Consider the following 22,147-nt stretch of genomic DNA (forward strand, 5'->3'; position numbering starts at 1 on the left):
GGGGGGAGGGGAAGGAGGACAAACTCGGAGGTGATAGGTGAAGCCAGGTAGTTGGGGTGGGGGGGGGGGGGGTGGTGTGTGGGGATGAAGTAAGAAGCTGAGAGGTGATGGGTGGAAAAGGCCAAGGGCTGGGGAAGAAGGAATCTGATAGAGAAGAGTGGACCATAGGAGAAAGGGAAAGAGGAGTGGCACCTGGGTGAGGTGATAGGCAAGTGAGGAGAAGAGGTAAGAGGCCAGAGAGGGGAGCAGAAGAACAGGGAAGGGGGAGGGGGAAAATTACCAGAAGGAGAAATTGGTGCCATCAGGTTGGAGGCTACCTAGATGGAATATAAAGTGTTGCTCATTTCCCCCCGCCCCCCCGTGAGTGACCTCATCATGGCAGAAGAGGAGGCCATGGACCGATTATGTTGGTATGGGAGTGGCGAAAGGAATTCAGATGTTTGGCCACTGGGAAATACCACTTTGTGTGGGTGGAGTGGAGATGCTCGACAAAGTGGTCCCCAAGTTATGTCGGGTCCCAGCCATATAGAGGAGGCTGCGTCGGGAGCACTGGATACAGTAGTTAACCCTCAACAGATTTGCAGGTGAAGTGTTGTTTCACTTAGGAGGACTGTTTCGGGCTCTGAACGGAGGTGAGAGCGGAGTTGAATGGGCAGGTGTAGCATTTCTGTCACTTGCAGGGATGAGTGCCAGGAGGGAGATTGGTGGTGAGGGACATATGGACAAGAGAATCATGGAAGGAGTGATCCCTGCAAAGAGTGGGGGTGGGGGTGGAGGGGTAGGTAAAGATGTGTTTGGTGGTAGGATCCCATTGAAAATGGTGGAAGTTGTGGAGAATGATGTGTTGGATGCAAAGACTTATGGGGTGGTAGATGGGACAAGAGGAACTCTATCCCTGTTAAGGCAGCAGGAATATGGGTGAATGCAGATGTCCGAGAAATGGAGGAGATGTGAGAGAGAGCAGCATCAGTGGTAGAGGAAGGTAAACCCTGTTCTTTGAAGAAGGAGGACTTCTCTGATGTGGGGATGTAAGACTTATCATGGAAACAAATGCAGCAGAGATGAACGGAGAAAAGGGAATAGAACTTTATATAGGATGTAGGGTGGGAAAAGGTATAGTCAAGATGTCCATGGGGATTGGTAGGTTTATAAAAGATATCGGTGGATAGTTTGTCTCCAGTGATTGAGACAGAGAGATCGAGAAAGAGGAGAGAGGTGTCGGAAATGGACCAAGTGAATTTAAGGGCAGGGTGGAAGTTGGAGGCAAAGTTGATGAAATTGATGAGCTCAGAATGGGTGAATGAAGCAGCACCAATGCAGTTGGCAATATAGTGCAGAAAGAATTGGGGAACATTACTAGAGAAGTCTTAAAACATGGACTGTTTAACATAGCTAATGAAAAGGCAAGCATAGATGGGGTCCATGCAGATGCCCACGGCTACTGCTTGAGTTTGGAGAAAATGGGAGGATCTGAAGGAGAAATTCTTGAGGATGAGGATCAGTTCTGCCAGACAGAGGAGGGTGGTGTTGGAGGGGAACTGGTCGGATCTTAGAGGTTTAAGGCCGCTTTGATGGGAGATAGAAATGTATTGGGACTGGATATCCATGGTGAAAGTGAGGTGGTCAGGGCCGGGGAATTGAAAGTTGCTGAGAAGATGGGGAGCATGTGAAGTGTCCCAGATGTAGGTGGTTTGGGACTGAATGGAATGGAATAAAGGTATGAGGACACAAGTTCAGTTGGGCAGGAGCAGGCAGAGACAATACGCCTACCCAGAGAGTCAGGTTTGTGGCTTTTGAGTAGGAGACAGAAGTGAACAGTGCAGGATAAGGGAACTATGGCAGTAGATGGGAGATCTCCAGAGTTTATTGGGTAAGTGATTATGCAGGAGGCAGTGGCCCAGACTTTGCCTTCCGCTAGTCATCTAGTATCTTTGTAGCCTCCCTGACTTTGCAGTGCTCCCTCAGGAAGCCAACTAATATTGGTGATGTGGACTAGGTATGTCATTTTCTGCTCTCATTGTCCTCAAGCAGATATGCTTGTCTTTGAACCATCCCTTTATCTGTAGTATTTTTTTTAAACAACCGTCCTGTTCTCTCTCGAAATCTGGTCTACTTCTCTGCACAGATTCTTGAGGGACGTGATTCTCTCTGGGTTTGGCCAAGCCAATAATCTGCATATTTTGGGAGATCTATCCTCAATCCCCAAGATTGCTTTGTTATTGATGAACGTTCTCTGCTGTTAATGATGAGGACCTGGAAGTTGGGTTGAGCCTTGATATATTGCCAGTTACAGCAGACCTTGGGAAGAAACCACTCTGAGCAAATGAGGGGATTGAACAGTGGTTGTATTTGACATTTTCTAATGTTACAGCATAGATTGAAGGAATGTGACTATTATTATCAGAAATAAAGAGCAAAGTTCAAAGTAAATTTATTATCAAAGTATGTTGCTTCAAAAGGGCACCAAGTATACCTGTGCCCAAGAAGAGCAGTGTGGGCTTTGTCAATGATTATCATCCAGTAGTACATACATCTACGTTGATGAAATGCTTTGAGGGGTTGGGCTGGCCAGAATCAACACCTGTCTCAGGAAAGATCTGGAGCCACTGCAATTTGCCTATTGCCAGCAGCTGTGTCTCAATGACTTTCCATACAGCTTTGGATCACCTGGACAATGCAAATGCCTACGTCAGGATGCTGTTTATTGACTATAGCTCAGCATTTAACACCATCATTCCTACAGTTCTGATCGAAAAGCCACAGAACCTAGGCCTCTGTACCTCCCTCTGCAACTGGATCCTCAACTTCCTAACTGGCAGATCACAATCTGTGTAGATTGGAAGTAACAGCTCCACCTCGCTGACAATTAACACTGGTGCTCCACAGGCATGTGTGCTTAGCCCACTGCTCTGTTCTCTCTATATCCATGACTGTGTGGCTAGGCATAGCTCAAACTGCATCTATAAATTTGCTGATGATACCACCGTCGTTGGCCAAATTTCCGATGGTGGCAGAAGGGTATACAGGAGTGAGATATGCCAGTTGGTTGAGTTGTGTGGCAGCAACAACCTTGCACTTAACATCAGAGTTGATTATGGACTTCAAGAAGGGTAAAACAAGGGAACACAAACCAATCCTCATAGGGGGATCAGAAGTGGAGAGAGAGAGCAATTTCATGTCCCTGGGTGTCAATATGTTAGGACCTAACCTGGTCCCAACGTATCGATGCAGCTATAAAGAAGGCAAGACAGTGGTTATATTTCGTTAGGAGTTTGAGGAGATTTGGTTTGTCAACTAAAACGCTCAAATCTTGTACAAATGTACGGTGGAGAGCATTCTTACTAACTGCATCACTGTCTGGCATGGGGGGAGTTACCGCACAAGATTGAAGTAAGTTGCAGAAACTTGTAAAATTAGTCAGCTTCATCATGGGTAACAGCCTCAGTAGTATCCAAGACATCTTCAAGGAGCGGTACCTCAGAAAGGTGGTGTCATCATTAAGGACCCCCATCACCCAGAACATGCCCTCTTCTCATTGTTGCCTTCAGGTAGGAGGTACAGGAGCCTGAGGCACACACTCAGCAATTCAGTAACAGCTTCTTCCCCTCTGCTATCTGATTCCTAAATGGACATTGAACCCATGAACATTATCTCACTATGTTTTTATTGCTGTTATTTTGCATACTTATTTTAACTTAACTATTTAATAGACATCCATAGTGTAATTCAGTGTTTTTCTCTATATTACTTTATCATAAGAAACCCCCTTTTACTGGGTGACTCTGGAAATGTGGCTCGGTAGCCCCTCACTAGATACCGCGGTGAGAAACCCAGCTTTCTCAGGCTTTTTATGTCTAGAGTGTATTACGACTTGGGTCCTGCCAAATCCGTGCGGTTGGGATGTCTTGCCCATCCAAGCCCCGGTTTGTGTGAATGCTGTGTGATTTACTCCCCCCAGCAAGAAATAGCAGATTGTACATTGCATACAATTATTAAGAAGTATATTTAAGAATGTTAACTTAAGCAAACAGTTAATAAAGGAAAGAAAGAAAAGACAAAAAGGGCCATTATACTTAAAAAGTCACGTGCACGGTGGAGCTCAAATCTTGAACCTACCTGTAATTCGTGCTGGAACCTTGGTCTGCATGAAAAGACATGCCACCTTCCAAAGGTCATTTGAAGTCCACCTTGAATGAATAGGCTGTCCCACAGGAGTCTTGGTCCTTGCTTCTTGAAGCCATTCACCTGCACAAAGCACCTTGTGAAACAGGAATGGCATCCTTGGCCATCTTTCCTCCTGTCTTCTCCCAGCTCCCGACAACAAAGACCTCTCCGCCCCACATTCTCTAGAACCTTCTCCCAATTCTACGATCCTGATTGGCTGACAAGACATTCCTAAGTTGAAAAACACAGCCTCTTATTTCACCTCAAACCCAAACAAGCTGAAAGTAGAACAGACTTTTCTTACAGAACTGCTAAAATGAAATGCCTACAGCATAGCAGTAAAAATCTTACCCAGGGCATTACACATGTATTTCACTGTACTGCTGCCGTAAAGTTAACACATTTCACAACATATGCTGGTGATATTAAATCTGATTCTGGTTCTGTATCAAAGACTCAAAAACAGTTATTTTCCCCAAGCAGTAAGGCTGACCAACACTGCCACTAACTCCCCTACTACTTTACTATCTCCTGCCAGTCCCCTTGTGTACAGTTTAGCATCACTTTATGGACATGCAATCAATCTATGTAAATAAACTATCTTGTATATTTATATTTAAAAAAAAATATTATTGTGTTCTTTTGTGTGTTTTTTTTTTGCGCTGCTTGGATCCAGAGTAACAATTATTTTGTTCTCCTTTACACTCGTGCACAGGAAATGACATTAAACAGTCTTGATTCATCACCATATTTTCCTTCGGATTCTTTTTCTTCCAGGCATTTACAGGAAAATAAAGAAATACAAAAATATTTTTGAAAATCTACAAGTAACAGAGTGACAGTCCAAAAGAAGACCATTCAGCAAATAATTTTTAAAAAGTAAATAAATATTGAGTTGTTAGGTCTTTGAAAGTGTGTCTATAGTTTGTGGAGTCAGTTCTGCTTTGAGATGAGTGACATTACCCATGCCTGGACCTAGGGCTTCTGCACCCCTGCCCAATGACAGTAGTAAGAAGAGAGCATGGTTTGGATGATAGGGGTTGTCGATGATGGATTTTACTTTCTTGTGATAGTGCTCATTGTAGATGTGCTCATTGATGGGAAGGGCTTTGCCTGTGGTGGACTGGGCTGTATCCACTAGTGTTTGCAGACTTTTTGTTCTTGAGCATTTGGGGTTCCACACCAGGTCGTGATGCAACGGCCAGGATACTATAACCATATAACCATGTAACAATTACAGCACGGAAACAGGCCATCTTGGCCCTTCTAGTCCGTGCCGAACGCTTACTCTCATCTAATCCCATTAACCCGCACTCAGCCCATAACCCTCCATTCCTTTCCTGTCCATATACCTATCCAATTTTGCTTTAAATGACAATACCAAACCTACCTCTACCAGGTTCAACCTGCCTCTGCCTCAGTACTCTGCACTGTGCATTGATAAAAGTTTGAGAAAGTTTTTGATGATATGCTGAATCTACACAAGCTTCTAAGGAAGTAGAAGTGCTATCATGCCCTCTTTGTGATAGCACTTCTGTGCTGTTACCAGGATGGATCTTCTGATATGGTAATGCCAAGGAATTTAAAGTTACAGACCCTCTCCACCTTCAGCCCTCTGAGGATTGGCCTCTGGTTTCTTCCTCTTGTCAATAAGCAACACTTTGGTTTTGCTGATGTTGATTGAAAGGTTGTCATTATGGCACCAGTCACTCTCCTATATGCCAATTCAATGCCACCTTTGTCTTGGCCAATAACAGTAGTGTCATCAACAATCTTAAATATAGGACTGGAGTTGTACTTGGCCCCTGCTCGACTCACAGTTATACTGTGGTTGTGTAGCTGTGTGTGGTGTACCTATGCTGATGGAGATTGTGGAGGAGATGCTGTTGCCAATCTGAACTGGCTGGGGACTGCAAGAGAGGAAATTGTAGATCCAGTACATGGGGAGGTATTGAATCTTAGTTTGAGGAACTTCGTGATGAGTTGAGGGTGTGGTAGTGTTGAATGCTGAGTTGTAGTCAATGACGAGCATCCTGATATATGCATCTTCACTGTCCAGATTTTCCAGAGCTGAGTGAAGAGCCAGTGAAATGGCATCTGCTGAGGATCTGTTGTGATATTCATGATCTCAGACAATCTCATGGATCTTTATAGCAAATTAGTTCCTCTCCCCAATTACAAATGAAGGTACTTTAACTTTCTAAAGTTACTTTCTAAAAGATACTTTCTAAAGAGTGGCTACAAACTGATGCCAGACAGGGAGATGGCCACTGATTGCTTCTGCCAGTACACGATGCTGTACAGTGTTTCTACAGTATGCTGTTTGTCTTCCTGCTGTAGAAATGTGCTCAAACTGGTGGGAAGTTCAGTTTCCTTTCTGGTGCACTGCGTTGCCAGCATGAGATCCAATATATGAAAATGTAAAACTATAGATGCTGCAAATTTAAAATGAACTTGAAAATGCCAGAAGTGTTCAGTAAATCAGCAACATCTGTGGAAAGAGAAGGGAGTAGAGGGCAACGAGAGAAGGTGGAGTCGGTCAGGGAGGACGAACAGAGGGGAGGGAGACTGGAGAAGGAATGAAAACTTAGCAGAAGGAAGAAAGGTGGAGACATAGTGAGGAGATGCTGATAATAAGCAGAGGAATTCATCTCGGGTCAAAGCAGGACAAGATCAGGTCAAAAGCTGCATTATCATCTGGTATGGGGGGTGGCTACTGCACAGGATAGAAGTAAGTCGCAGAACATTGTAAAATTTGTCAGCTCCATCATGGGTACTAGCCTCCTTAGTATCCAAGACCTCGCCAAGGAGCAGGGCTTTAGGAAGGCCTCATCCATCATTAAGGACCTCCAGCACTCAGGCCATGCCCTCTTCTCATTGTTACCATCAGGAAGGAAGTACAGAAGCCTGAAAGCCCACACTCAGCGATTTCAGGAACAGCTTCTTCCCCTCTGCCATCTGATTCCTAAATGGACATTAAACCCATGAACACTACCTCACTACTTGTTAAAATTTCTGTTTTTGCACTACCTATTTAAATTTGACTATTTAATATACATCTATATAATTGCTATAATTCAGTTTTTTCCCTCTATTATGTATTGCATTGCACTGCTACTGCAAAGTTGAGAAATTTCACAACAGGTGCTGGTGATAATAAATCTGATTCTGAACATTTCAGGTTGAAGTCTTTATCGTTAACTGTTCCCTCAGAGAGGATGCCACACCTGCTCCTGTATTCTGTGTTTCCTGCATATCAGACGAGCATATTCTTGATTATAATATGTTGAAGTGTCTGTCTTAATACTGTAACTTTAGAGCCTTTTTGAACTGGGCTCTGGGCGGCCAGTTAACCAAATATGGTTCAACAGAGAATCAGTCCAATCTAAATATTGAATACACTAGATTTAATATTTGAACATACATGAAAAGTTGCTACATCAGTGGTGATGGCTTCCAAAGATTATAAAGATGTTACCTTTGTACTTCTGACATGGAAGGGTGAGTGGCTGTAGGAGACGTAAGATTAGGTGGGGCAGGTAATGTTGCAGCTGCAGTGATTCTAAAGTGAATGTGAATTTAATGTCCAATGTATCAATGAACATTGATTATTGACAGAGATATCTACATCACAAAGTTCTTACACATTCTAGAGGTGACTCCTCCTTTGTCTGCATTAAAGCTTGTCCAATTACAAAGGTGGGGTCGATATTTAATTTCTCCTTGTAGCATAGAAGGAGGCTATTCAGCCCACTGCGTCTGTGTTGACTCAGTCTCCCTGTAACCTATTCTTCCCATATTCCCATTAGCTCCCCACAGGTTACAACAATGCTCAAAGCCGAATGTTCTGTTTCTGTGTGATGGTAGGCACACTGTAGACAAATGCACCTATCCATCCTTCAGCGCCTTAGAGGGTGAAAGAGGGAGACTTACTGAACCAACAAAAGCTTTCAACGTGCTTTCTTTTCAGTGTTGGGGTCCAATGTCAGAGTCATAGAGGACACAGCAGGGGAACAGGCCCTTCTGCCCACTAAGTCCCTGCTGACCATCAACCACCCATATGCACTAATGCCATATTCATTACATTTTATGTACTTCACACACTCTCATCAACTTTGCCTGGATTCTACTGCTCAACTAGACCCCAGGAGTCTCTGCCTGGGACAGAGAGGTATCGGACCATGAAGGAGATGTGCTGTCTAACAGTTTGCTTTTCTTGTGATCACAAGACTCTGGTGGCAGTTGGTGGTGTGGTTTGCTGCAAGTCCAATTCATTGTTTTGTTGGCAGATGGCAGGGGAGCTGAGTGGCCTCGGACATAGCAAGGACTAGGCCTCAAGCTGCGTTGTCGCCTGTTTGCGGCCGCCCAGGAGCATGCAGAGTCGAGCGCTCCATTGGGATGTTGGAGTCGGTGTTGCCCCAGCATTGTTCGCTCAGCAGAAAACAAGTTGTATTGTGCTTGACTACAGACTGCTACAACATTCATGGACACGGGGACTTGGACTATATCTTTCTTGTGACTGTTCTACTGATTCAGATACATCTGACTGAGGGTACAAGTTCTCTCCATCGCAGGAGTTGTGAGCTATCCACAAATCAGAGCTGTATCAAATGGGGGAAACAGAATTTCAGAGCAACCTTCACTCTGAACTCTGGAAGATTGTTGATGTGTAAGCAGTATCTTGCAGCTCTGACTGTAAGCCAGTGATCTTAAAGGGCGAGCCAGCAAGCGCAGCGTTTGCCAAGTCTACACCATAACAGGCCGCAGATAGCAGATGGTGAGAGCATCAGGGCAAAATGGGGAAGTGGTCACAGGATCATTCTAGTGTTCCTCCTTTGTTGGCAAGGATGCAAATGAATTCAAAGCAGATTGAGGCTGTACGTGTATGGTCATGAGTCATCCCTAAACCGACTATAAAACATTTCTGATACATCATCTCCAAGGAGGTAGTATTAGATGGTGTAAAGAAGGACTGGAACATAAAAGCAAAGATGTACTCCCGAGGCTTTTATAAGCTGTTGGTCATTTGGAATATTATGAGCAATTTTTGCCTCTATAATCTAAGAAAAAATATGTTGGCCCTACAAAGGGCCCAAACAAGGTTCACAAGAATGAAAGACTTACCCAATGAGGAAAATCTGTTATCCCTAAGCCTGTAATTGAAAGAATTCAGAAGCATTCGGGGTGGGGGGGGGGGGGGAGTGGTGGGGAGAAACTCATGTAGATCTACTTAGTACTGAAAGGCCCGGATAGAGTGGATGTTCCCATTTGCAGGAGAGTATAGGATCTGAGTGGATAGCCTCAGGATAATGGGATAATGCTATAAAATTAAGTTAAAAAGACATTTCTGGTGAAATGTGGATTTCATTTCCATACGTCTGTGGAACCCGAGCATTGGGGGTAATTAAGTCAAAGGTTGATTGATTCTTGATTGGTAAGGAAGTTGAGGGTTAGGAGAGAAAGTGTGAGACTGAGATTGAAAAATAAGTCAGCCACCATTGAATGGTGAAGCTAACTCGATAGACCAAGTGTCCCACTAAATAAATAAAGAAATTCTGTTCCTGTATCTCATGGGGTTCCAGAATCTGAGAAGTTTGTGAAATGAATGAGATCATGCATATCAAGTGGAAATATAATGATGAAAAGTCATCCAAGGTCGATCATATCTTGTTATCAATGGGCAACTTGCAGGTTTTCAGCAGTGCTGCAGATTGATATTTCAGTTTATGAGAAGGTGCTCTCCTGCAGAAGTTCCAATGTGCTGCAAACACAGCATACGTTGAGTTTGAGTCTGCTGGGGCAGGTGACACATCAAGTATTGTAACAAAGGACATACTAAATGGAGGAGGTTCAGGTTACATGAGAAGGTTCATGTGCTGACACCTCTATACATATCAGAAATGGGAAAAGGGGTCTTTGACAAGTTGTGAAGTCATACGTTTCAAACAGTTACCTGATAAGAGTTAGTGAGTGATGTAGAAAGGTTCACTGACACCACATAATCTCAGTGCAATGCCCCCAATAGATGGTGAGGTAGGTGGTGGGTTTGAATGCTTTCAATTCATGTCAGTCATGCAATTATTGTAGAAGATTTGGTATATACCATGATGAAAGAGGGTCAAGAAGTGTTAACTTTCATAAGGCTGGATAGGGAGTTACATTAACAAACTCTGTCATTTCTCCAAGGCTGACAAAATATTGAAATCCAGTTAACCAGTGTAATTTGTTAATGTTCTTGTGGTAGTTTCACCCTTTCCTTTAAATGGGATTGCACTGTCTTACAAGTATGATGTCACTGTGATATATTTGGTCAATTTGAGCGACTAGAAATATTTGTTTAGAGTTTCTCATGCATTGCTGTTCACACTTCATGTTTCTGCACTCGAATCCCTTGAAGACAGAAATAACACAATAGCCAACAAGGGATATGTTCTATGGCATGTGAACAGGAGAAAGATTCTGTAAAAAAAGAATAAATGCGTAAGGCCGATTTGCCTATCTTCTAACATAAAAGAAGAGCTATATCTTTTTTACCGCCAAGGTTCCAGATGATAAAGAAAAGATTAAGGAAATGTGATTGAGATAGAGGAGCGAGCGGTCGCAGTTATAGAGTCACAGCACAGGAAGAGGCTCTTGTACCAACTGAGTTCAGCTGACATCAGCCTGCTTTTTCATTTATCCTACATTAATGTCGTGCAATATAAATCATTTGATTTTTAGTTATACAATTTATGAGTTTTACTATTATGATATAGCCTTGCAATTTCTTTTTTGTTGAAAAATTATTTCAACAGAAAGGTATTATCATGAGCATTAAGTCACAGAGCTGTGGTCAGAATTATTCCTTGATAACTTACACCCCATCTTCCTTCAATATCTATCACCAATAACAGTTTTGACTCATCCTTATGGAATTAAAGAATATTCCTAGAAGAAAGTGTAACTATTTTCACCCTGAATTTATAATTAAATCTAATTTTGCCAAGTTTTTTACTGACACAGGAAAGTTGTCCACAACCCTCAAATGAAATTATCCATTTACAACTTTCCTGTATCTCTCTTACTATCCATCAACATTAAAGATGTATTTTTTCAGTTCAGCTATTGCTATGTGTAGTTATTTTTACTGTGCTTATGCAGCCAGCTCCCACAAATGACAGGATAATCAGTGAATGTTTGTTTTAGTTGGGTACTGTTTACAAACAGTTTTAAAATTTTTCAGAGAACTTTTTACAGAATGAAATCTTCTAGAGCATTTAATGTGAATGTTTAACAAAATTTGGCCAGAATTTGACACTCAGCACAGAAAGTAATATCTGGAGTCTGTGGTCAAAGGTTTCACCAAAGAAGCAGGTTTTAACTCCCAGGGAGTGTTTAGGATTATGTGGATTATGTCCTGTAGTACTATGTACTAGTTTCTGATGTGGTTTGTTTCACTAGTTCATGCATTGGATTACTTTTCTGTTCTTGTATAGATTCATGTTGGGTTCTGTTCCATTGGCAGAATCTGGTTTATTATCACTGACATGTGCCATGAAATTGGTCCATTTATGGCAGCACTACAGTGCAAGATGCAAGTTGCTTAGAGATACAAAGATAAACAAGCAGTACACAATGGAAATAGCAAGGTACTGTTCATGGAACATTCAGAAATCTGATAGCAAAGTGGGGAAAAGCTGTTCCTAAAGCTTTGAGTGTGAGTCTTCAGTATCCCACAGCTCCTCCCCAATGGTAGCAAGGAGAAGAAGGCATAACCTGGATGGGGAGGAACCTTAATGATGGATGCAGTCTTCTTGAAAATGTCTTCAATGGTGGGGAGTGGTGTGCTCGTGATTGAGCACTTGGTCATGTTGATCACATTGTAGTTTATTCCAGCTCTATCTTCCTTTAGATATGGACTGGTGCATAGCATTGCGTTGGAGTCAGTTTTGTGGGTTTATGGACTAGGTTAGTGTTCAACCCATTAGAACATGGAACAGGCTGTTTGGCCCACATTGTTGTACAGAACCAAATAAATTAATAATTAAACGGCCAACTAAACTAATGCCTTGTGCCTACACAATGTCCATATCCCTCCATTGCCTCATATTCATGTGCCTATCTGAGTGGGTCTTGAAATTCCCTAATGTATCTGCCTCTACCACTGCCCCAGGCAGCACAATCCAGGCACCCACTACTCTTTGTGTAAATAAATTTGCCCCTCACATCTCCTTTGAAGTTACACCCTCTCACCTTAAATGCATGCCGTCTGCATTTGACATTTCAACCCTTGGAAAAAGATTTGGTCTGTCTATTTCTAGCTATGCCTCTCATAATCTTTGACTGTAAACCTCTATTAGATTTCTCCTCAGCCTCAGCAATCTAGAGAAAACAACCCAAGTTTGTGCCACATCTAGTTATAACCCATGCCCACTAGTCCAGGCAAAATCCTGGTAAATCTTTCTGCACCTTCTCCAAAGCCTCAACATCCTTCTATAACAGGGTGACCAGAACTGTACACAATATTCCAGATGGGGCCTAACTAGAGTTTTATAAAGCTGCAACATAACTTCCTGACTTTTGAACTCAGTGTCTCAATTAATAAAGGCAGGCATGCCTAATGCCTTCTTAACCACCCTATCAACCTGCGTAGCCACTTACAGGAAGCTTTGAACTTAGACCCCAAGATCCTTCTGCTTATAAACACTATTAAGGGTCTTGCCCTTAACAATGTACTCTCTCTTTACGTTTGACCTACCAAGGTGTTATCCCTCACATTTATCTGAGTTAAACTCCATCTGCATTTCTGCACCTTTATCTGCAACTGATCTGGATCCCATTGTATTCTTTTCCAGTCATCTATACTAACCACAACACCACCAATCTTTGTTTGACCCACCCATCTGCATTTTCATCCAGGTCATTTATATACATCACAACCAGCAGAGGTCCCAGCACAGATCCCTGCGGAACTCCACTAATGACAGACCTCAAGCTAGAATATTTTAAAATCCATGCAGACAACATCCACAGCTCTTCCTTTATCAATCACCTTCATCACCTTGTCAAGTTTGCAAGACACAATTTGCCCTGCCCAAGGCCATGCAGACTCTCACTGTTTAGGCCATGGTTTTCCAAATGCTCGTAACTCTTATCGTTAAGAATTCTCTCCAGTAACTTCCCTACAACTAATGTGAGACTCACTGGTCTGTTGTTTCCAGCATTATCCTTGGTTTCTTCCCTGAACAATGGAACAACATTAGCTACTCACCATTCCTACAGGACCTCGCTTGTGGCTAGAGAGGACACAAAGATGTTGGTCTAGGTCCCAGAAAACTTTTCACTTGCCTGTATAAATTACCTGGGGTATATCCCATCAGGTCCAGGGGATTTATCCACCTTAATGCTCTTTAAGAGACCAACCACTGCTGCCTCCTTTTCTACAGAATGCCTAGCATATTAATAATCTTGACACTGGTTACCTTATCCTCTATGTCCCTCTCCTTGGTAAATACTGATGTAAAGTATTCACTAAGGACCTTCCCAAATCCTTGAGAAGTCATAGAAAAGTACAGACAAGAAACAGGCCTTTTGGCCCACTTACCATTTAAACTGCCTTAGTCCTTTGCACAGGCAACTCGTTCCTCACTCTCACGACCCTCTGAGTAAAGAAGTTTCCCCCATGTTTCCCTTAAACTTTTCACCTTTCACCCTTAAAGAGGCATTGATCGTGTGGATAGTCAGAGGCTTTTCCGCAGGGCTGAAATGACCAGCACGAAAGGGCACAGTTTTAAGGTGCTTGGAAGTAGTTTCAGTGGAGATGTCAGGGGTAAGTTTTTTATGCAGAGTGGTGAGTGCGTGGAATGGGCGGCTGGTGACGGTGGTGGAGGCGGAAACGATAGGGTGTTTTAAGAGATTCCTGGACAGGTACATGGAGTTTAGAAAAATAGAGGGCTATGGGTAAAGCCTAGGTAGTTCTACAGTAGGGGCCTGTTCGGCACAGCTTTGTGGGCTGAAGGGTCTGTATTGTGCTGTAGGTTTTCTGAGTTTAGCCCATGACCTCCAGTTGTATTTTTACCCAACCTCAGTGGAAAAAGCCTGCTTGCATTTATTCTACCTCTACCCCTCATAATTTTGAATACCTGTATTAAATCTCCCTTCAATCTTCCACGTTCCAGGGAATCAAATCCTAAACTTTTCATTCTTTTTGTATAACTCAGGTCCTCCAGTTCTGGCAACAACTTTGTAGATTTTCTCTGTACTCTTGCAGCCTTGTTTACATCTTTCCTGTGGGTAGGTGATCAAAACAGCACACAGTACTCCAAATTAAGCTTCATCAACATCTTAGACAGTTTCAACATAACATCCCATCCCATTCCCTTTATTCAGTTTTAGGAAGTGTGACAATCTGATCACATTTTAGGCTGTAATTATGCATAAATAAAGAAAATTATATGGGTTTACAAATTTTCTAGCACCACTGTAAGGTTCATACTCATTACAGATCCACTGATGGACATTGTCCTGCTCCTTGGAGTATAATTGGAAACAGCTTCATTGTCCTGCCGAAGGTTTTCGGCCGAAAATGTCAACTGTACATTTTCCAGAGATGCTGCCTGGCCTGCGGAGTTCCTCCAGCATTTTGTGTGTGTTGCTCAGCTTCATTGTTGGTCTGATATGTCCACTTTATACTGGAGTCTGTCACGCAAACAGTACTATTTGCTGTAAATAGATTGCCAATCCTTTATTGAAAATCAAAATAAAAAGCTGCAGATGCTGTAAATTCAAAATAAAAGCAAAATGTGCTGGAAGAACTCAGTAGTTCAGGCAGTGTCTGTGGAGAAAGAAAAACACTGCTTCTGGTCTGCAGCTCTTCATCAGGACTGGGAAGGAGAGAGGTAAAGTTGATTTCCAGTGGGAGGGTCTGTGGTAGGATGGGTTACAATGATGTAATCGGTACTGAGATCAGCACAGAAAGCCACTACATGTTTAACAAGGTAGAATGATAGAATTGTACAGCAGGAAAACGGGTCCTTCAGCCCAACTCAAACATGCCCTGCTGAGCTGGTCCAACCTTTCCTATCCATATACCTGTACAAACATCTAAACTTTGCAGCTGTAACACCTCTACCACTTCCTCTGGCAGCTTGTTCCATGTACCACTTTCTGTGTGTAAATCTTGCTCCTCAGGTCCCCTTTCTTTCTGATCATAAACCTATATGTTCTCGTTTCAGACTCCCCTACCCTGGGAAAAGACTATGACAATGCTCCTCATGATTTTATAAACCTCTGTAAGATCACACCTCGGCCTCCTTTACTCCAGGGAAAACATTCACAGCGTATTCAGTTTCTTCTCATAACTCAAGCCCTCTAGTCTAGGGAATGTCTGAGTGATTCTGTTCTGTACCCCATCAAACTGTATCAGTTGTTCTCTAGTATAACAACCAGAGCTGCACACAGTACAGTACTCCCAAGTGTGGTCTCACCAGCATTTTGTTCAGCTGTAACATGATTCAGTCCCATTTGATGAAGACAAGCTTTCCATAAGCTTCTTTACTATGTAGTCAACCTGTATTGCCACTTTCAGGGGACTATGTGGCTCTACCCTTATATTGCTGTATTCCACAGTGCCCTATCATTTGCTGTGCAAGTCCTGCCCTGGTTTAACTTCCCAAACTGCATCACTTCACATGAGTCTGAATTAAATTCTGCCTGCTATTCCTTTGTCTACATTCCTAGTTGTGCTAGTTCCTGTTGTAGCATTAGAGGACCTTCTTCGTTGTCCCACCACACTGCCATCTACATTCTCATCCAAGTTGTTGATGTGTATTGCAAACAGCAAGGGCCCCAGCACCAAACTGCTTGGCTCACCATTGGTAATTGGCTTCTAATCTGATAAGCAGCCCAGCACTTGTGTGTTAATGGTACTGTGGTAGGACTTGTCACTTGCGTGTTTGTGTGAGTGAAGTGTAAGAAAGAGAATGGAAGATGTTGGAAAAACTGAATCGGTCGGGCAGCATCTGTGGAGAGGGAAGCAGTCAAAGTTCCAGACCCTCTGTCACCCTTGACAAGGAGAAATAAGTCAAAATAGTAAATGTTAGAAATACTCAACAGATCAGGTTGCACACTTGGGAAGAAAAACAGAGAGTGTTTCAGGTTGAAGATTTTATAGTGTGAGGGGAAAGATTTGAAGAGGGATCTGAGGGCATCTTCTTCACCCAGAGGTGGTGCATATTATAGAACAAGCTGCCAGAGGAAGTGATTGAGGTGGGTACAGAAGTGACATTTAAAAGGTATTGGGCAGGTACGTGGTCAGGAAAGGGATATAGGCCAAATGCAGACAAATAGGGTGGTCTTAGTCAACATGGAGGGGCTGGACTAAAGGGCCTGTTTCTGTGGTGTATTCTGCTATGAATTGAACCCCAATGTTCTGATCGCTGGCTCTACAAGGCATTGTGTTGTGCTGCTGTGCTACCCGCTAAGCTACCATGCTGTCTGGGTACTCTACAATGAGAGATCCACATCTAATCTTCAAAACCTTTCCACCACTGGACTGGAGTGTGATCGAACTCAACTAGTTGCCTGGAACAGTGCAACGTCAACAGTGCTAAAGGAGCTTGGCACCATCCAGGAGAAAGCAGGATGTGGCACTCTAAACATCCACTCCCTGCACCATCAGCAAACCCTTTCTCTGGTGTGTGCTATTCACAAAATGCACGACGGTCATTTGCCAAGACTTCTTCAAAAGCACCTTTCAAGCTCATGATCTTTACCATCTTGAAGAACAAGAACATCAGGGTCACTCCACCACTATCGAAATGGTGAGAGGTTGCAGAGGCTGGATGGAGATGCAGAGATATCCTAGTGTCCTGGTCGCAATTTGTGACAGGCTAGTATGAAGCTACAGCCTATAATGAAGGGAGAAATGAGTATAAAAGGAACAAGGTAAAGCTTCAGTTAAGTAGGGCATTGTTGAAAACACATTGACAGTTTTGTGTATCATTGGTCTCCTTATTTAGGGAAGGACTTTAATGTATAGAAAGCGGTTCAAAGAATGTTGACTCAACCAATATCTGGAATGGCTGGGTTGTCTTCTGAAGTAATAGTGGAGAGGCTAGGCCTGTATGTAGTGGAAGAGATGAGGTGGATGTACAGATGGTGTTCCTTTTCATGGGAGAACTGGGGTCATCATTTAAAAATAAGGGGCAGTCTACTTAAGAGAGAGATAAGATGAAGTTTTGTTTTCTTTTCAGAAGGTCATGAGCCTTCAGAACTCTCTTCCTCAAAGGATGATGGAAGCAGACTGAATATTCTCAAGGCAGAAGAAGATAGATAAGTAAGTGGGTGAAAATTTGAGCTGTAGGCAGAAATGTCAGCCTGATATTGCAATTAGGTCAGCCATGGTGTAATTGACTGACAGATCAGGCTGAAAGAGGTACATGACCCACTATTTCCTTTAGTTTGTATGTCCACATTGAACACCACTTCTGTAGGGCTTTCTTCAAGTTACACACCAACATGTTCACATATGCCATTCCACTGTCACTCGGGCAAATGCTTGGAACTTCCTTCCTTGTTCTCTTGGTGGGGGCGTATGTTCACTAGAAACTTCACGAGCATGGATATGTGGCAAAGCACACAGAAAATGAGGGGATCATGAATCTTTTGTGAATCGTGCATTGCGTCAAGTAGCACTGGTTACTTCTACACATTGTCATACAGCATGGAAGCAGGCCTACCAAGCATCAAATACTCACCTGTGATGACCCCAGGATCAAACACTTGGTGTGTGGTCTTCTATTCCTTAAAGGTTTGAGTTCTCACTCCATTGTGAACACAAACATTAGCAGTACAATCTGTCTTCACCTCCTGAGCATGCTACACCGATTTCTAGATTTGTTGCATTTAACAATGCTGTACTTGGTTTGTACTGGGGCTTGTTGCCAGTTTGTATCCAGTACATTGCTTCATGCTGCAGGATGGATTCCCCAATAACTCCCCCGCAGGACAGCAGAATTGGTCTCAGAGCTCCAGCGAGCCACCGTCAATCCTGACCCGTGTGCTGACTCTGTGGGATTTGCACGCTGTCACTGTGGGTTCCCTCTGGGTGCTCTGGTTTCCTCCCCAGCTCAAATTTGTACGGGTTGGTAGTTAATTGGGGACTGTAAGTTGCCCTAGTGTGTCGTTGGGTGGTAAAATCTGGGGGGAAAGCTGATGGGGGTGTGTGGAGAATAGACTGGGGTTAGTGTTGATTTTTGTAAATGGTGCCTGATGGCCAGCATGCACTCTGGGCCAGAAGGCCTGTTTCTGTGCTGTGGGACAGGGTGACTGTTGTTGACAGATGTTGTTTATACAGTAGCACAGCTGCGCACATTGCCATTTGTTAGTTTACCAAGGCACACCACTCTGTGAAGTGGCTGATGTTAGGAGAGAGCTCCGCAGAATCTGCTCTGTGGACCCTTCTCCGGATGATCCTGTATGTTGCCTGACTCTAGAACACTGTTGATGCCTTGAAGAAGCTTGGTAGAATTTAAGTTGCTGCTTCACGGACCATGTCCATTGCACTGTAATGCTAACAGACTGACCAGAGACTGTATCTGGCAGGTGGTTTATACAGAGGGACGTTGTCCCACCTCCTGTTCTGAAAGGTGATTTGTGCCAGTTGTACAGTTACTGGCCTGCATATTTAGAGGGCCATTTCCCCACAGCCCTCTTACCTTGGTTTTTATCACACCAGTACTCCATAGACTTGGTCCCACGGTATCTCTCACTGAGACTTGTTGAACAGTGGTGATGTGGAAGCCAAGGGCAGTCTTTTCTTGCCAGACTCGTGGACTTCCTTGCTGTAATAGTGGGTTGACAGTTAGACCGTAGGACATAGCAGCAGTTTGATTCTATTTGTCCCAGTGAGTCTCCTCTGCCATTTAATCATGCCTGGTTTATTTTATCCTCTCAACCCAATTCCCCTGTCTCCACCCCATGACCATTGACAACCCTTTTTAAACAAGAATCTATCAATAAACAAGAGAAAATCTGCAGATGCTGGAAATCCGAGCACCACACACAAAATGCTGGAGGAACTCAGCAAGCCAAGCAGCATCTGTGGAAAAGAGTTCAGCTGATGTTTCAGACTGAGACCCTTCAGCAGGACTGAAGGAAAAAAAATGATGGGTAGAGTTGAAAGGTGGGGGGGGGGGGGGGGGGTGGGGAGGGAGATGATTTAGCCCCCACAGCCATCTGTGGCAATCAAATCCACCCTCTGGCTAAAGAAATTCCTCCTCATCTCTGAGGACATTTTATTCTGAGCTGTGCCCTCTGATCCAAGTCTCTTCCACTACTGGAAACATCCTTTCCATTTTCACTCTATCCAGGCCTTTCAATATTAAGTCAATTTTAATGAAATACCCTCTCTAGTCTTCTAAACTCCAGCGAGTATAGCCCTGAGCTATCAAACCGTCTTCATATTTAACCCTTACATTCCAGGATCATTTCCATGAACTGCCTCTGGACCCTCTCTAATGCCAGCACATTCTAGCTTAGCTAAGGGGCCCAAAACTGCTCACAATACTCTTGTATTGTGGTCTGACCAATGTCTTATAAAGTCTCACAGTACATCCTTCATTTTTATATTCTAGTCCTCTCAAAATGAATGCATTTACCTTCCTTACTACCACCTTAACTTGCACCTTGTTAGAATTCTGCACTAGGCTTCCTAAGTCACTTTGCATCTCCAATCTCTGTATTCTCTCCAAATTTAGAAAATATTCTCATGCCTTTGTTCTTTCTGCTACATGTTCATGACCATATACTTTGCTATATTCCATTTGCCCTTTCTTTGCTCATTCTCCCAGCCTGTCCAAGTCTTTCTGCTTCGTTCCCACTTCCTCAGCACTACTTGCCCCTCCGCCTATTTTTGTATCATCTGCAGACTTGGCTACAAATCCATCAATCCAGTCATCCTATTCATTAACATATAATATGAGAAGTAGCGTACGAAACATCAACCCCTGCGGAATGCCACCTGTCACTGGCAGCCAACCAGAAAAGGCTCCCTTTATTTTCACTGTTTGCTTTCTGCCGGTCAGTCAGTCTTCTATCCATGCTGGTATCATTCCTGTAAAATCATGGGCTCTTATCTAGTTTTGGAAGCCTCATATACAGCACCTTGTCAAAGGCCTTCTGAAAATCCAAGTAAACAACATCCACTTATTCTCCTTTGTATATCCTGCATTTTACTTCCTCAAAGAATCCCAATAGATTTCTCAAATAACCCCTCACCACTTAAGGAAACCATGCTGACTTCAGCCTATTTTATCATGTGCCTCCATTTATCTCAAAACCTCATCCTAAATAATGGACTGTAAAATCTTGCCAACTACTGAAGGCAGCCTATAATTCCCTGTCTTTTGCCTCCCTCTCTTCTTAAACAGTGGATTGACAGGAAGGATTCTAGAATGTCTTGAGTTCTGCACTGAGCTCATAACTCTTGTGGAAATAATTGTGTGCAGTTTTGGTTGCCAGACAATAGGATGAAGCTCGGGAAGATGCAGGAAAGATTCACAGGAACGTAGCAGGACTGGAGGGCTTGAGTTGTATTGAGAAGCAGGGTAGGCGGTGACTGTTTTTCTTGAGCGATGTAGGTGCATGAGTGACTTTATCAAGGTTTATAAAGTCAAGAGAGGCATAAATAAGGTGAATGGTCATGTTGTTTTCTTAGGTAGAGATTTAAAACTAAAGGGTTTCTGTTTAATGTGAGAGGGGAAAGATTTAGATTGAAACTGAGGGATGGTGGATATATGGAATAGGCTGTCAGAGGAATTGGTAAAGGCAGGTACAATTATGATGTTTATAAGATATTTGGACTGGTACCTAGATAAGAAAGGTGTAGAGGGTTAGAGGACTAGCTTAGGAAGGCATCATGGTTGGCATTGAGTTGCACTAAAGGGCCTGTTTCTGTGGTATTATGACCCTATGACAATTAAAATCCTCTTTAGGGTCCCCAGGCCACTTCAGGTAAAGCTGCCTTGGCAAATCTGGCATCAAAACGTGGCTTTGTAAGTGTTTTAATTGTTCAGATAGACACACTACACAACTGACAAATACCTTCCGAGGTCAGCGAGCTCTCTGTGGAGTGACCCAAATGCCCTCCACTATAATCCAGTCCCTGATCAGGGTTCCATTTTAGTCAATTTGTTTCATGACCCAGAGGAACCAATCAAAGTCAGCATTGCATCTGCCCCCACTTTTGCCCTATTCTTTCCCCACAATCAGTTTCTACCGGCTGTTCGCCAAAACATTTCTCATTCTGTTTAAAGCATCGCCCCCTTTTCTCAGAATAATCCTGGTATCCCGGCAGCTTGCATCACAGTTTGTAAAGCTGAGGGTCTGCAGTGGGTTCCCCTCATCTTACTGGCCTGTCTGTTACTGGCTGATTATTACATAGGTCTGCCCAATCTGTATTGTCACAGAGGTAGTGACATGCAACCCTGTGAACGTAACGCCACATTTATTTTTTTACAATAATAAGTGAAACAAAAGTGAAGATAGCTTTGTTTTTCTCTGTCTTCTCATTTTCTGAAGGGACTTCATTGTTTGCTTACCACACCCTGCTGAATTTTTCTCTCTTTTGCATCTCGAGTCTGTGTCTGCCTGCAGTCTAATGTGGCACACAGCCATAAACCATTCCAGGCATTTTACAGAGCTGTGCCGAATTGACTCTCTCACTGCTGCAGCTGGTATGCTGTTCTATTTTATCGAGACTCAACGATTTCATTAAGATATAAGCCCTCTAAGTTAGGAGGTTTAAAACAGTCGGTGCCAACCAACTGAATATGTAAACACACAAAGCATGAAGCCAGGGAGCGTTCCTTTTAATGCTTCTTACTGTACGTAACGCTAGTGTAGCAGAATCAAACACGTCAGGCTGAGGGATTTTTTTTGTGCATTGGGCATAGCAATGAATGTCTGGCAGAACGGATCAATATGAGACGGCCATTCTCATTGG

General features: G+C 43.2%; 1 protein-coding gene across 11 annotated transcripts in view; it reads left to right on the plus strand.

Moving 5' to 3' along the window:
- LOC140734496 (muscleblind-like protein 3) overlaps positions 1–22,147 on the plus strand; it is a 157,798-nt gene that overhangs the window by 26,682 nt on the left and 108,969 nt on the right. The window lies entirely within an intron of this gene.

The sequence above is a fragment of the Hemitrygon akajei genome, chromosome 10 (assembly GCF_048418815.1).
Source record: "Hemitrygon akajei chromosome 10, sHemAka1.3, whole genome shotgun sequence".
Classification (NCBI taxonomy): domain Eukaryota; kingdom Metazoa; phylum Chordata; class Chondrichthyes; order Myliobatiformes; family Dasyatidae; genus Hemitrygon; species Hemitrygon akajei.